Below are 13,891 nucleotides of genomic sequence, written 5' to 3'. Positions count from 1 at the left end.
CAGTTCAATTTTTCCTTACCCCAAGAGAAATTCAAGATGATCACGCCCGGCCAGATTCGCTCCTCGTTGCAGGCGGGCGATTGGCTCAGCGTGGTGGATCTTCAGGATGCGTACATGCTTATCCTGATTTGGAACCCACACAGGAGATACCCCCGTTTCTCTTTGGGAGACTTCCAGTTTCGGGTGCTTCCTTTTGGCCTCAGTTCGGCGCCGCTTGTCTTCACGAAGATGATGTCGGTGATCGCGGCCCATCTTCGTCTCCAGGGTATCCATGTGTATCCCTATTTGGACGACTGGCTCCTATGCAGCCCTTTCCCGTTGGCAGCAGCGGGCAACCTCCAGTCTCTCCTTCAGCTCCTGTTCCATCTTGGGCTGTCGGTGAACTGGCGGAAATCCTCCATGACGGTCTCACAGGACCTGACTTTCCTGGGTTTTCGTTGGAACACGATAGACTGCCGAGTGTATCTGACCGCGGACAGAATCGCAGATCTGTTGGCCACGTGTCAGATGTTTACGCAGTCGGAGAGCATGTAGGCCTGGTGGTTCCAGAGGCTTCTGGGCCTCATGGCCTCGTGTGTACTGGCTCTTCCTCTTGCTCGTCTCAAAATGAGACGGACCCAGATGGCTCTTCGGAGTTCCTGGCGTCAGGCTGTGGACCCGGATTCCAAACGGATAATGATTCCGGATTCCATGAGTGGACCTGGACTGGTGGTCATCTCTCAGCAACCTGTCAGTGGGCGTGGGGTTCCAGGACACAGCCCCCATGGTGATGATCACAACAGACTCCTCCCTTTTCGGGTGGGGTGCGACGTTGGATCTTCTTCAGGTCTCGGACCTCTGGTCACCTCAGGACAAGCTCCTGCACATAAATCAATTGGAGCTTCTGGGGATTTTTCTGGCGCTCAAGGCATTCAGACCTCTTATTGTCAACAAAGTGGTCCGCATAAGAACGGACAGTGCAGTGTCGATGTACTACATAAACAAGCAAGGGGGAACGAAGTCCATTCAGATTTGGGAGTGGGCCGTGCTTCATGGGGTCTGGCTGCTTGCAGTGCACATCCCGGGCCGGCTGAATGTCACCGCGGATGCCCTCAGCCGGCGGACAGTGGTCCGCTACGAGTGGGAGTTGAAGGCAGAGATCCTCTCATGGATTTTCTCGTGTTGGGGCACACCGGAGGTGGACCTCTTCACCACGGCGGTAAACAAGAAACTTCCTCAGTACGCCTCCAGAGGAGGGATGGGAGCCTCCTCTCTGGGGAACGCACTGGAGATCCCATGGCACAACATGAGAGCTTATGCCTTCCTGCCTCTTCCTCTGGTTCATCGAGCAATTTGGAAGTTGAAGAGTTCTGTCAACTGTTCTCTTCTACTGATAGCTCTGTGGTGGCCGGCCAGGTTTTGGTTCTCAGAACTTAAACACCTGTCGGTGTGTCTGCCGATCAGGTTACCAGTAACTCCCGATCTTCTTCACATCAGATGTGGAACCCCTCCCCACAATCGCTCAACTTGGCGGCATGGTGCCTGAGTTCACGGCTCTAGAGCCTTTGGGTTTGTCTGCGGATAACATGCGCATTATCCAGGCAGCCAGGAAACCCTCGACCAGATCCCAATACAAGAGTAAATGGCTCGGGTTCTGTCATTGGTGTTTGGAGAAAGAATTGGACCCGAGGGTGGCGACGATTGACACGGTGCTGTCCTTCGTATCCTCCCTAGCAGAGTCAGGGGTTCATATCTTGTCCTGCACGACTTATCTCTCGGCGATTTCCGCCTACCTCTCTACAGACTGGTGTTCTTATTCGTTAACTAACCCGGTGGTGAAGAGACATTTTGCTGGTTTGACACGCCTCTACCCTCTGGTTCGTAGTCTGCACCCGCCTTGGGACCTAAATGTAGTCCTGACGGCGCTGTGCCATAAATCCTTTGAGCCAATGGCTTCAGTTGACCTCAAGTACGTGTCCTTTCTCGTCGCCGTTACGTCAGCAAGGAGAGTGAGTGAGCTCCAGGCATTGTCGGTGGAGCATCCTTTCTTGGTCTTTCACAAGGACAAGGTAGTCCTTCGGACGAACCCAGCTTTCCTACCAAAGGTAGTGACCGCATTCCATCTGAATCGGTCGATTTCCCTTCCGGTCTTTTTTCCGAACCCTGCCTCGGAGGCGGAAAGGGTTCTACACTGCCTGGATGTCCGAAGAGCTCTTAAGTTCTACCTGGACAGGACTGCCGAGCTTCGGAGCTCTTCCCAACTGTTTGTGACCTTCGGTAAACCCCAGTGCAGACCGGCGTCTAAGGCATCCATTTTGAGATGGATTGCTGCCTGTATCACGGAATCTTTCACCGTCCAAAAGCTGAAACCTCCTAAGGGTATCCATGCACATCAGGTGCGAGGCAAGGCAGCTGCGGTTGCTTTTCAGAAGTATGTTCTCTGGGAGTCCATCGCTGGAGCGGCTACTTGGGCCTCCCCATCTGCTTTCTGTAAGCATTACTGCCTCGATATGAGCTCTAGGGCTGACACTCAGTTCGGACAGGCTCTGCTGAAGAACCTGTTTCAGTAAAGGGGTATTTCCATCCACCCATAGTTCCTGTAAGGAGTGCTTGGGAATCTCCCATAAGTAAGGAGGAAAGGGGACGGGACGTAGGAGTATTACCAGGTTACTCACTGTAGTGACCACCTTACTCCTAGTCCATAGTCCCCTTTCCTCCATACGCCCACCCGCCGTCCCCTCTAATAAGGTTCCTCTGTTATTGCTAATGGGTCTTGGACCCTGCGATAGAACAGGACTGATGAGCGATGCACGGGGCGGAGCCAAGGTGGGCGGGGTTAGGGCCGTGTGCTGGGCCCCGTGCCGGAAAGAGAGGAGGGACACATTTTTGAAAAGAATTTGGATGCTTTTACAAAAGTGCTCCGGTCCCGTCCCACAGGACGGAGAGATGTCCAATAAGTATGGAGGAAAAGGGACTATGGACTAGGAGTAAGGTGGTCACTACGGTGAGTAACCTGGTAATTCTTTAGGACCATGTCATCAATTTATGATGGAGAGTCATCAGCAGATGAAGAAATTACCTCTGCTGGTGTTAAATTTGGCACAAGACCTGTTCCTGAGGATTTGGGTGATCCTCAATCTAAAATGCAAGATTTGCAGGAATGCTTGCAATCAGCAAGTGGTCTGGATACCTCTGAGTGCGAATTTGTTAAACCAGACCCTGCAGAAAATGCTGATGCGGGCTACAGAAAATTAATGAATAGAGTCACTGAATTTAGGGGATGGGGTAGAAATTCACCAGTCTGAGATGATGACTATCCTTTCAGGAGCACCTCAGCAACACCCCATACTTCCATTTCATATTGCCTTACAAAAGAGAGTTAATTATGCATGGGAACACCCTGAAGCCATTCCAGCAGTTAATAAAAAGTTTGTGTCGAAATATAGACCCTGTAATTCTGACCCAGAATACTTAACGCCCATCTCCAGTAGGTCTGGTAGTCCAAGCAGCTACCTCCACTAGAAATGCTGCATACCTCCGGATAGAGATGATAAAAAGCTTGATGCATGGTCCAGGAAGGTTTTTACGTCGGGGAGTATGGCTTTAAAGTCCACTAATGTAACTTGCACCCTGGCAAGGTTTACATATACCCTGTGGGACTGCATGTCAGCGGCAGCTGAACACATCCCAGAAGGTGAGGAACGTGATGACTTTCTAGCCATAAAAAGGGATGGAAAGGAGGCTTCGGGAGAACGCCTTCAATCAGGTTTGGACACAGCTGACCGTATCAGTAGGTCCATGGTGTCTAGCACAGTGCTGCGTAGGTTTGCGTGGCTAAGAAAGTCGGGGTTTGCACCGGATGTGCAATCCAGGCTCCTTAATAAGCCATTTGACGGCTCGTGGTTGTTTGGCAGCAAAGCGGATGAAAGTTTGGAGAAGCTGCAGACCTCCATAGCGGCAGCAAAATCAATTAGTGCGACCATCAGACAACCTCAACAACGCCCCTACACGGGCTCATCTTCCTTGAGGGGTCGTCCTTTTCATTTTTATTTGAAAGAGGAAGAGGACAGGCCAGTCGAAGAGGCCAAAGAAAATTTCCTCGGGGCCGAGGAAAAGGTGATATACTTGCCGCAGCAGTAGCATCTGTCCCTTCAGCCGCTGCTACAGTTGCTGCAAAACCTCTCTGAGGTTTTGACCGACAAAACCCCAGTGGGAGGCAGGATCTTGCAGCATCTAGAAGAATTGCGAGGCATTACTTCAGATGCATGGGCACTGGAAACAGTATCCCAAGGTTACTGCCTTCCCTTTCAAAAGAAACCTCAGAATCACCCTCCGGGATACAACTCTGTCAAACATCCGGGTCCGCTCCTGTTGCAGGAAGTCTTAACCCTGTTACAGAAAGGTGCAATAAAACATGTACTTGTAGCGGAGAGGAACAAGGGTTGGTATTCCCCATATTTCCTCATCCCAAAGAAAGATGGAGGACTGAGACCCATCTTGGACTTGAGAAACTTGAACAAGTTCCTAAGGAAGGACAAGTTCAAGATGGTCACACTTTCTCAGACCCTTCAGGCTCTCCAACTCCAGGATTGGTTGGTATCATTGGACCTTCAGGATGCTTACTTTCTCCAGCCTGGGGTCTGGCATGGATTCACATGCTCCTGAATATTCTCTGTTGTCAGGCTGGCAATCCTCGGTAAAGAAAAAATCAGTGTTTCTTTTCTGAACTGTCTTTCTAATAGTAACCAATCACTGGTCTCTGGGTCATACTGCCCCCAGCCAATGACTGCCCTCTATCTAAGCCCCTCCTCTGGCAGCCATCTTCAGATTTTTACCGCACGTTCAAGTGTTGAGTCCTCGTGCTATAGTGCTCGAGCTTTTACTGCGTATAGCGATTTTTCAAAGAGTGTAATCTCATTTTTTCTGTCAATCGAACCTCAAGCTCCACCGTTTCTACTTCCGATTAACGGGGACCCGTTTCAGAATTTTATACGCCCCTAAAGGGTGAAGTTTTTGTCGAGTTACGCTTCTTGGAGGATTCCAGAAGCCCTTGACGCCACCCTGTGGACATGGCCAGGACAAAGGAAGCTTGATGCCCGGATCCAAGCTGTTCAGGAGCTGTCCTGGATGTGGATTGGAGAATGTGTTCGAGGACGAGCATGCTAGATGTCTCTACTGCCTTCACGAAGACAAAAAGCACATGGAAAAGGACTGTGCGCTTTGCAGGAACATGTCGGAACAGACCATGAGGGATCGGCGGATCTGCCTCACCAACTGGCTGGAAGGCCCAGCGATAGGTGAGAAGAGGTCTGAGCGGTCTTCTAAGTCCTTTGAGGGCGCTCCGGCGAAGGGGGCCCAACAGAAAACTAAGCACTGCGTGTCCGCGGGCACCGGGAGCGCCAAACGATCGGGTTCCTGGGCTGCCAGGCAGGGTGCACTTTCACCGACACCATCAACCACGAGCTCTGGAAAGAGAAACTCGGAGAACCCGGGTAAGCTTCTGGAGAAGCCCCGGTCGATCCCGACGAAAGCAGCTGAGGGGGAGCGAGGCGGTGACCCTCCCCCAAGGTGAAGGCCTCAAGCGCGCCAAAAGTTGTGAAGGCCTTGATTCACCCGGCTAAGGCCTCTATCGAGGGAGTCGTGGCGGCCCTGGCGAAGCCTGTGGAGGCGACCTCGGGGCCCAGAGTTTCCCTGCCACAGCAGAGGAATCCCCTTTTCAGCCCATCGATAAGACCCCCGTGAGAACCACGGTGAAAAAAGAGGGGGTGGCCATCACGGACACGGATACAGCCTCTGAAGAGGAGCTGGCTGGAGTTGTGAAAATCCTCAGCAAGGAGTTCGAGGAGGTCTTGCACCACGGGAGGTATCCCTACGAGGCGGACGAAGAGAGCGATGGTGGTGCCGACGAGGTTCCCTTGGAGGCAGAGGATTCCACTCCCCAACCGTTGCGCCCGTTGCACCCGGTACCAGAGTCACGAGACAACTCGGGAGCCATCTTAATGGTGATCCAGGCCTTATGTACGGAGATAAGGATGAGGTTGCCCTTACCCCCCAATGGACAATCCAGTGGAGCCTGTACCATCTGGGAGCCCTCCAAGCAAGCGGCGGAGAGTTCAAACCCCCCCCACTCGCCCCTCCAGCCTTCACGGCCCTCACGGCCTTCATCTCCTTCCCGTGATCCGAGGTCGGACACGGGTACAGAGACGGCCACGACTGGAACGGATGACGGTGGTGACTGGTTGGACCTTCCATCACCACCTCCTCGGGCCTCCCTGCCCGACGAAATTGGCTCCTTTCATGCCATGATTGCCAGGGCATCCGAGCTCTTCCAGCTATGCCCCGAAGAACAGAAAACGGAAGGTTTCCTCTATCAACGGCGTGAGGCCAAAAGGAAGACTGTCCTCTGTCCCGTTACTTGATGACATCTGGGACGAAGGGCTGTTGCTCTTGAAGAACCCGTCCATGACCCCTGCCAAAAGAAACCGGTACGAGAAGTACTGGGTCCCGGATTCTGCTCCTCTGTGCCTTAGGGTGCAGCCGACCCCGGATTAGGTCTTCTCAGCGGTGGCCAAGAAGAAGGCGGCGGGGGCTACGGCTTCGACTTCAACAAACCCCCCCACCACCCCGGACGGCGAGGGGAAGAAACTGGACACCATGGGGCAACGGGTCATCTCGGCGACAAGAGGCCAACGCCCTAGCGATAGTGGCCCATTACAACAGGGAGCTTTGGTTTAAGATAGCTCCTCTGCTGCACTTCCTCCCCGATGACAAGAGGGCGGAGGCCCTGGAGATCCTGCAGGAAGGCGAGCTGGTGTCAGACCACGCCATAACGGTGGCCACGGACATTGCGGACACTGGTTTCTGCCAGTTGGGCAATGGTGTTTGCCTTCGATGGTGTGGTTGGCTCAAGGCGACCGATTTCCGGCAGGACGTGCAAACCAGAGTTTTGTACATGCCCTTCGACAGGAATAACCTGTTTGGCAAGGCAGTGGACGAATCACTGCAGGCCATCAAGGCTGACACTGAGACGGCCCGGGCCTTGGGGGTTTTGTAGCAACAGCCACCCTTTCGGAACTCCGGAGGCAAGCAAGGTGCCTCCAAAGGATTCGGCGGCGGCCCCTCGACGTACCGCCAGGCGGCCCGCTCCTCGTCACAGGAGGCCTACAGAGGACGTGGCAAGTCAGGAGGAGCTCATCGTCGGCGGCAAGGCCGCTGCCAAGCAGGACTGAACCGGCCGTAGCGTCGGGCCCCAACCTGAGCACCCCGGTGGGAGGCCGGCTGGCGAAGTTCGTCAGCGTGTGGGAGTCCAGCTCCACCGACCGATTGGTGCTGGATGCCCTGGCCCACGGGCACACTCTCGAGTTTTTAAAGTGCCCCCGCATTCCACCCGTGGCCAGGAAGGAAAACCACATCCCACAACTGCTGCTGGAAATAAGGGAGCCATCGAGCTTGTCCCAAAGAGGCTCCGGGGCTCCAGTGTATACTCTTGATACTTCCTGGTAAGAAAGAAGACAGGCGGTTGGCGACCCATCCTGGACCTTCGGCGTTTTAAACAAATACATCAAGGCCCAGAAGTTCTGGATGGTCACCCTCCAGCACGTGCTGGGACAGCTAGCGGAGGGCGACTTCCTATCGTCGCTGGACTTGGAGGATGCCTACTTTCACATTCCCATTCTAAAAGGACACCGAAAGTTTCTCAGATTCGTAGTCCAAGGGCGGCACTACCAATTCAAGGCCCTTCCCTTCGGACTAAAGTCGGCGCCCATGGTATTCAGAGTGCCTAGCACCAGTCACGGTGCGGCTGCGCCTGCAGGGGATCCACGTCTACCCCTGCCTGGACGATTGGCTCATCCGAGCAAAGACGAGATCTCGCCATCGGGCACACAGTGAAGACTGCCCAGCTGCTCACGGATCTGGGATTCTCCATCAACTTCGCCAAATCCCACCTGGTTCTGTCGCAAGTCGCATGTTTCTGGGAGCCAAACTCAACACAGTAGCGCGATTGGCCTCCCCGTCGGAGGAAAGGACGAAGGCCATCATGGGAAAGGTGCAGCGGCTGTTGACCATGGACGTGGCCACGGTGAGGTCCATCAAGTCCCTTCTCGGCATGATATCCTCGTGTATCTTCCTAGTGCGCCTGTGCAGATTGCGGATGCGGCCACTGCAGGAGTTCCTCGACGCCTGTTGGATGCAAGCGGCAGGCAGCTTCGAAGACGAGATCTCGCTCAACAAGACCTTCCGCCAAGCGATCCTGTGGTGGGGCACCTGCGCGCATCTGGCGGCGGGTATGGACTTTCAGACCCCGGCACACCAGGAGATGGTGACGACGGACGCCTCCCTGGAGGGATGGGGTGCGCACACCGGAGATCTCCACGCAAGAGGCCTTTGGCTCCCGGAGGAGAGGTTGCTCCATATCAAACTACTGGAGCTCCGGGCCGTATTCTGGGCGCTCAGGTCGTCCCTTCCGTCCCTCAAGGGCAAGGTGTTGAGGATCTTCACCGACAACACCACCACGATGTTCTCCATCCAGAAGCAGGGAGGCATCAGGTCCCCAGCCCTATCCAAGGAGGCGCAGGATCTGTGGCACTGGGCCGTCGCCCAAGGGATGTTTCTGGTAGCCTTCCACCTGGCAGGAATAAAGAACACCATCGCCGACTCACTCAGCAGGGAATTGCGCTCGTCACACGAGTTGGAACTACGACGGGATCAAGTGGATCTGCTGTTCCAACGATGGGGCAACCCCCAGATCGATCTATTCGCGATGGCGACGAACACCAAGTGTCGGAGGTTCGCCAGCAGGTTTCCCCAGCCGGGGAGCATGGGCGATGCCTTCTCATTTCCCTGGGACGAACTGTTCCTGTATGCGTTCCCACCGTTGCCGTTGCTGCTGCAACTCATTAACCAACTCAGGCGGTCCCGGTGCAGGATAATCCTCATTGCACCGGCGTGGCCGAGACAAATCTGGTTCCCGGCCCTTCTGGACATGTCAGCATTCCCCCTAGTCAAACTGCCGACGGATGCGGATCTCCTCGCCAGATAAGGAGGCGCCATCCTCCACCACGACCCGGGGTCGCTGAACTTGCAGGCCTGGCTCCTGCAGCACTAGAGTTTGGAGGGTACAATATCCCAGCGGAGTGCAAGGAGGTGCTTGCAAAGGCCAGGGTGTCCTTGACTCTCATGCTATGGACATAAGTGGAAGAGGTTCTCTGTCAGGTGCTGTGTACAGAAGATTAACCCTCTACGGATTACGCCCCCCCCCCCAGGTGCTGCTGTACCTACTGTTGCTGGCCAAGGCAGGGCTAGCCCACACCTCCATCAAGATACATCTAGCAGCGATCTCCCGCTACACCAGAACTCCAGGACGATCATCTCTGTGGTCCCATCGTCTGGTGAAGGAGTTTATGAAAGGATTGTTCCGATCATTCTCGCCGGTGAAGGCTCCAGACCCCGGCGTGGGAGCTTAACGTGGTGCTGAGCAGGCTCATGGGGCTGCCATTTGAGCCTCTGCATTCGGCACTGTTAAAGTTCCTCTCGTGGAAGACTGCGTTTCTTGTGGCCATCACCTCCGCACGACGAGTGGGAGAGATCCAGGCCTTCTCCTTTAAACCTCCATACCTGCTTTCCACGGGACGACGGTGGTGCTGAGGATGCACCCCTCCTTCATGCTCAAGGTGCCGTGGACTTCCATCTCAACGATCCCTTGGTGTTACCTGTCTTCCTCCCATCGCCTTCGTCGCCGGCTGAGAGGTCTTTGCACTTGCTGGATGTAGCTAGAGCGCTGAAGTTCTACGTGGACCTGTTGGGTGTCCTGACCCACGTTTGGACTATTATGCTGCAACATTTGGTGCTGTGGGCTTAGGAAATCCAAGATGGTGGAAAAGCCCACATTTGCGCCAGAATCCAGGAGAACCGTGCAGTTTTGCGCACACCAAAATGGTCCCCTGACCTGCCACCCACCAGTGCAAAGAAAGATGGTTCTGTTCAAAACCCGTTTTTATTAATGTCAAAAATTGCTAAGTTCATGGGCCCGAAACCACCAAACAAAAATCCAACTATGGTTGAGTGTTTTACTTTACTCTACTACAGATCCACATCAATGCCATGTCAAGCAAGGATCATATACTATCAAGTAAAATCCTTTCCTTTTGAAATGTATTAATTCAAGACAGCTGTCAAAAATAGGTGCAGTACTGGCATTGGACACTGACTGGCGCTCTATAAATCCTGACAGGAGAGCTGTCTTGCAGAATTGGGCAGTGAACAGAAGGTGGTCTTATGTCATTAAAAGTTCAAAAGACTGGCCTTTCCTGAGAACTCTTAACACCCCAGAGAGCCACACCAGGAGGCAGGATATCACATGGCCCTGTTGATTGAGAGGGAGGGGACTTCCCTGCAGCCTGCTGGACCCAACACAATAGACCCTTGCAATTGAATGGGGTATGCTGATTTTGGGTGTGGACTGTAAACAGAGCTCTGCCTGGAAGGAGAGACATGTGATCCCCGACTCCCCCAGTTCCTAGGGGTGGGCCAGACAGGACTGTGGATTCATATTGCAGCAAATATATGTTTAAGTTAAATGCTTCTAAAATCTTGTATTAAGCTCACAGAAATGTACAATTTGGGGATCCTGAAAATGAAAAATGCTCTCACGATTTGAGCCCAAATTCCACTTTGTACAGTGTTCTGGGACCGACCCCCGCTCTTTATTAATATTGCAGACACTGTGTTTAGGATAGAGACATAGTAATTTCCAGTAATATGCTCAGGTAAGGGGTGCAGGTCTGTGTAAATTTTGAGGAAAAACCAATATGGCGAAAGTCACTAAAGCACAAAATGTTGCCATTTGTGAACCCAGGCTCTGAGGGGGATCAGAGTTAAGCAAGAGTGTATCTTAAATTAATCTGTGAAATGTGTATGTAATTTCAACGACGTGTGTATCTGGGAAACCTGTTGGTTATGAAAAATTCATTTTCTAAGTAAAAGCAAAGTGGCGTTTCTTCAATAGACTGTAAGACTCTGACTCACTCTGACACACTATCCCTTCTCAAATCAGGTCACAGAGAATCCTTGACCCATCAAATTGAGAGGGTTGGGCATGCAGAATGAGCCGACCCACCCACTTTCAAAACACATAAAAAGAGACTGCTTGGACAGGCAAAAGATTCACTTTTCATTTTCTTGCGGAGCATTTTGCCGGACCACACAACATCTAGAAGGAACATCCAGAATTAGACTCCAGATAGACTACAGAACCTAAAGCAAAGGCCTAACCCACAAGCTGAGAACTCTTCTCAGCAGGCCTTCATAATCCAGCAATCCAACCAAACTATTCTACAGCCGGGCGAGCTGTTGGATTTGTTGCCAAGAACTTTTGCCAGAACCGGTAGCAGATCCAGAAAGCAGTGCTGTATCCAGAATCCACTTGATCCAGACCAGCAGAACCACAGACCAGACTGCTGTGAAGTGCCGACAGCAGAACCACAGACCAGAACCAGAGATCCAAACCAGAGAACCAGTACCAGAATCCGCCCGGAGTCCAGTCCAAACCTGCTGACCAGACCCTGACGGCCTTTTTCAAATTCATAGTGTGAGTACTCAGCTAGAACTGTGCCAGAACCAATCTTAGTCTAAAATAATCTGATCCAAACCATTTTAACCTGTCCAGAACTGCATCATAGAATTGTGTGTCCCTTCTCCGATTTTAAACCTGTGAAGTGTCATTTTGCCATTTTGAATCATTATTTCATTTCTGAAAAACTACCTTTGTAAAATCGTCCGTATCTTTTGAATCGGATCTAGGAACGTGGTTTAACTTTCATCCTAAAGCTAAGATTCTAAGCTTTCCAACAAGCCTAAAACCGACTTGCTACTCCTTATAGTTCCGCCGTAATCGCGATCGACGCACTCGGAAAAATGTACCGCGATTTACAGTTTGCTTCATTTCAACCACATGTAAAAATATCTGTCTTTTGCTTCCATTACTGAAACCCGTTTTCAACCTGATAACCATCCCTGAATCATTGGTAGGGCTGACCTGATTTAAAGTACCTCTCACTCACCCTGAACCTCTAGAGGGAATTAAACATTTTCAAGCATATTTTTCACTTCATTGCCACCACATTTAAAAGGATCTTGCCTGCTTTAAAATCATACCTGTTTTCCTCTAAGCTCGTTGGGGGGAGCTGGAAATTTGTATTGCATTTTGTATTCCTGAGAATTGTGTGCTCTCCTTCATCTCCTTATCTTGCATAGGTGGGGGGGAATTGTCAAAGAAAAAGTGATCATTTTATCTTTTGTTGAAATCACATCAAGTTTATTTCTGTGCTGCATTTTACCCTCATTGCTTTCCTTGAAACCATAAAAGTATTTTCGGCTACCTTATCCTTCCTATACTAACCCCTCATTGATTGTAAAGAAGTGTGCTAGTGTCAGATTATCTATTGTCGATCAACATTATATTCATATTGATATCAAATATTAATTTATTATAAAAGTGTGATATATATATATATCTTGTTTACTTTCTCAATAAATCTTTTAAATTGCAAAACACACCTACTTCTTGGCTCTGTGAGGTCATGGTGATTCAAAGAGAGGGGCGTTGTGTAAGAGTTTATCATCCAGAGTATAACTTGTCATAAAAATATATAAATAAGGGCTTCCCTTGGGCGTCCCAGACGAGGCACTGACTGAGTGGGAGTGCTTGATTGGAGTCACTTGACAGACCCCATAAAGAGTTTTCGGAAGACATCACAGCTGTTTGTGGACTTTGGCCCTGTGAACCAAGAGAAGGCCCTCTCGAAGGCTTCCATTTCCAGATGGCTCTCCGGCTGCATCATGCACTGTCGCCGGTTGGCAAACCGACCGTTGCCCAGCCGTCCGAGAGCCCATTCGACCAGAGCGATCGCTGCTACCATGGCGTTCCTATCTGGTGTGCCCCTGCTGGACATCTGCAGGGCTGCTACATGGAGGTCGACGCACACCTTCACGGGATTCTACTGCGTCGACCGCGATTCCAAGGAGGAGTCCAGAGTCGGCCAGGCTGTGCTGCGCAACCTGTTCACCTGAAAGTGGGCCTGGTAGTTATATTCATGAGCATGTGAATCCATGCCAGACCCCATGCTGGAGAAGGAAAAAGTTACTTACCTGTAACTGTTGTTCTCCAGCTGGCATGGATTCACATGCGAACCCTCCCTCCTACCCCTCTGCGGCTCTTCACTTGGTCCTACTGCCACTGTGCTACCAAATCTGAAGATGGCTGCCAGAGGAGGGGCTTAGGTAGAGGGCAGTCATTGTTTGGGGGCAGTATGACCCAGGCACCAGTGATTGGTTACTAGTAGAAAGACAGTTCAGAAACAAAACTGATATTTTCTTTACCAAGGATTCCCAGCCTGACAACGGGAAATATTCATGAGCATGTGAATCCATGCCAGACCCATGCTGGAGAACAACAGTTACAGGTAAGTAACTTGTTCCTTCATGTGCCAATCCATCTCAAGCACAGAAAGTACCTGAGGTTTGCGATTGGTATTCTCCCTATCAGTTTCGAGTTATGCCATTCGGGTTAACCTCCGCCCCAAGAGTTTTCACCAAGTTGATGGCAGCAGTGGCAGCGAGTCTCAGGAGAGGGGGATTCATGTCTACCCCTATTTGGACAATTGGATGATCAGGGCACGTTCTCCAGAACAGGCCCAGGATCATCTGTCCAAGACTTGTCACTTCCTTCACAAACTAGGGTTTTCTCTGAATTCTAAAAAAGTCAAACATGATACCATCACTGAAACTCCACTTTATTGGAGCAGTCCTGGATACTCGCTTGGGCAAAGCCTCGCCTCCCAAAGAGAGAGCTCACCACATTTTGCAGATGGTAACAAAATTCCAGAATGCCCACTATCTTCCGGCCTTCGATTTT

The 13,891-nt window shown here is 51.6% G+C and overlaps 1 protein-coding gene across 9 annotated transcripts in view; it reads left to right on the top strand.

Moving 5' to 3' along the window:
* KDM6B (lysine demethylase 6B) overlaps positions 1–13,891 on the top strand; it is a 2,050,345-nt gene that overhangs the window by 1,393,544 nt on the left and 642,910 nt on the right. The gene's annotated exons all lie outside the window — the stretch shown is intronic.

This window comes from Ambystoma mexicanum, chromosome 1p (assembly GCF_040938575.1).
Source record: "Ambystoma mexicanum isolate Mex_15411 chromosome 1p, UKY_AmexF1_1, whole genome shotgun sequence".
NCBI lineage: Eukaryota > Metazoa > Chordata > Amphibia > Caudata > Ambystomatidae > Ambystoma > Ambystoma mexicanum.
The sequence above is the reverse complement of the archived record's forward strand: the minus strand, read 5'-3'. Positions and strand labels throughout refer to the sequence as shown.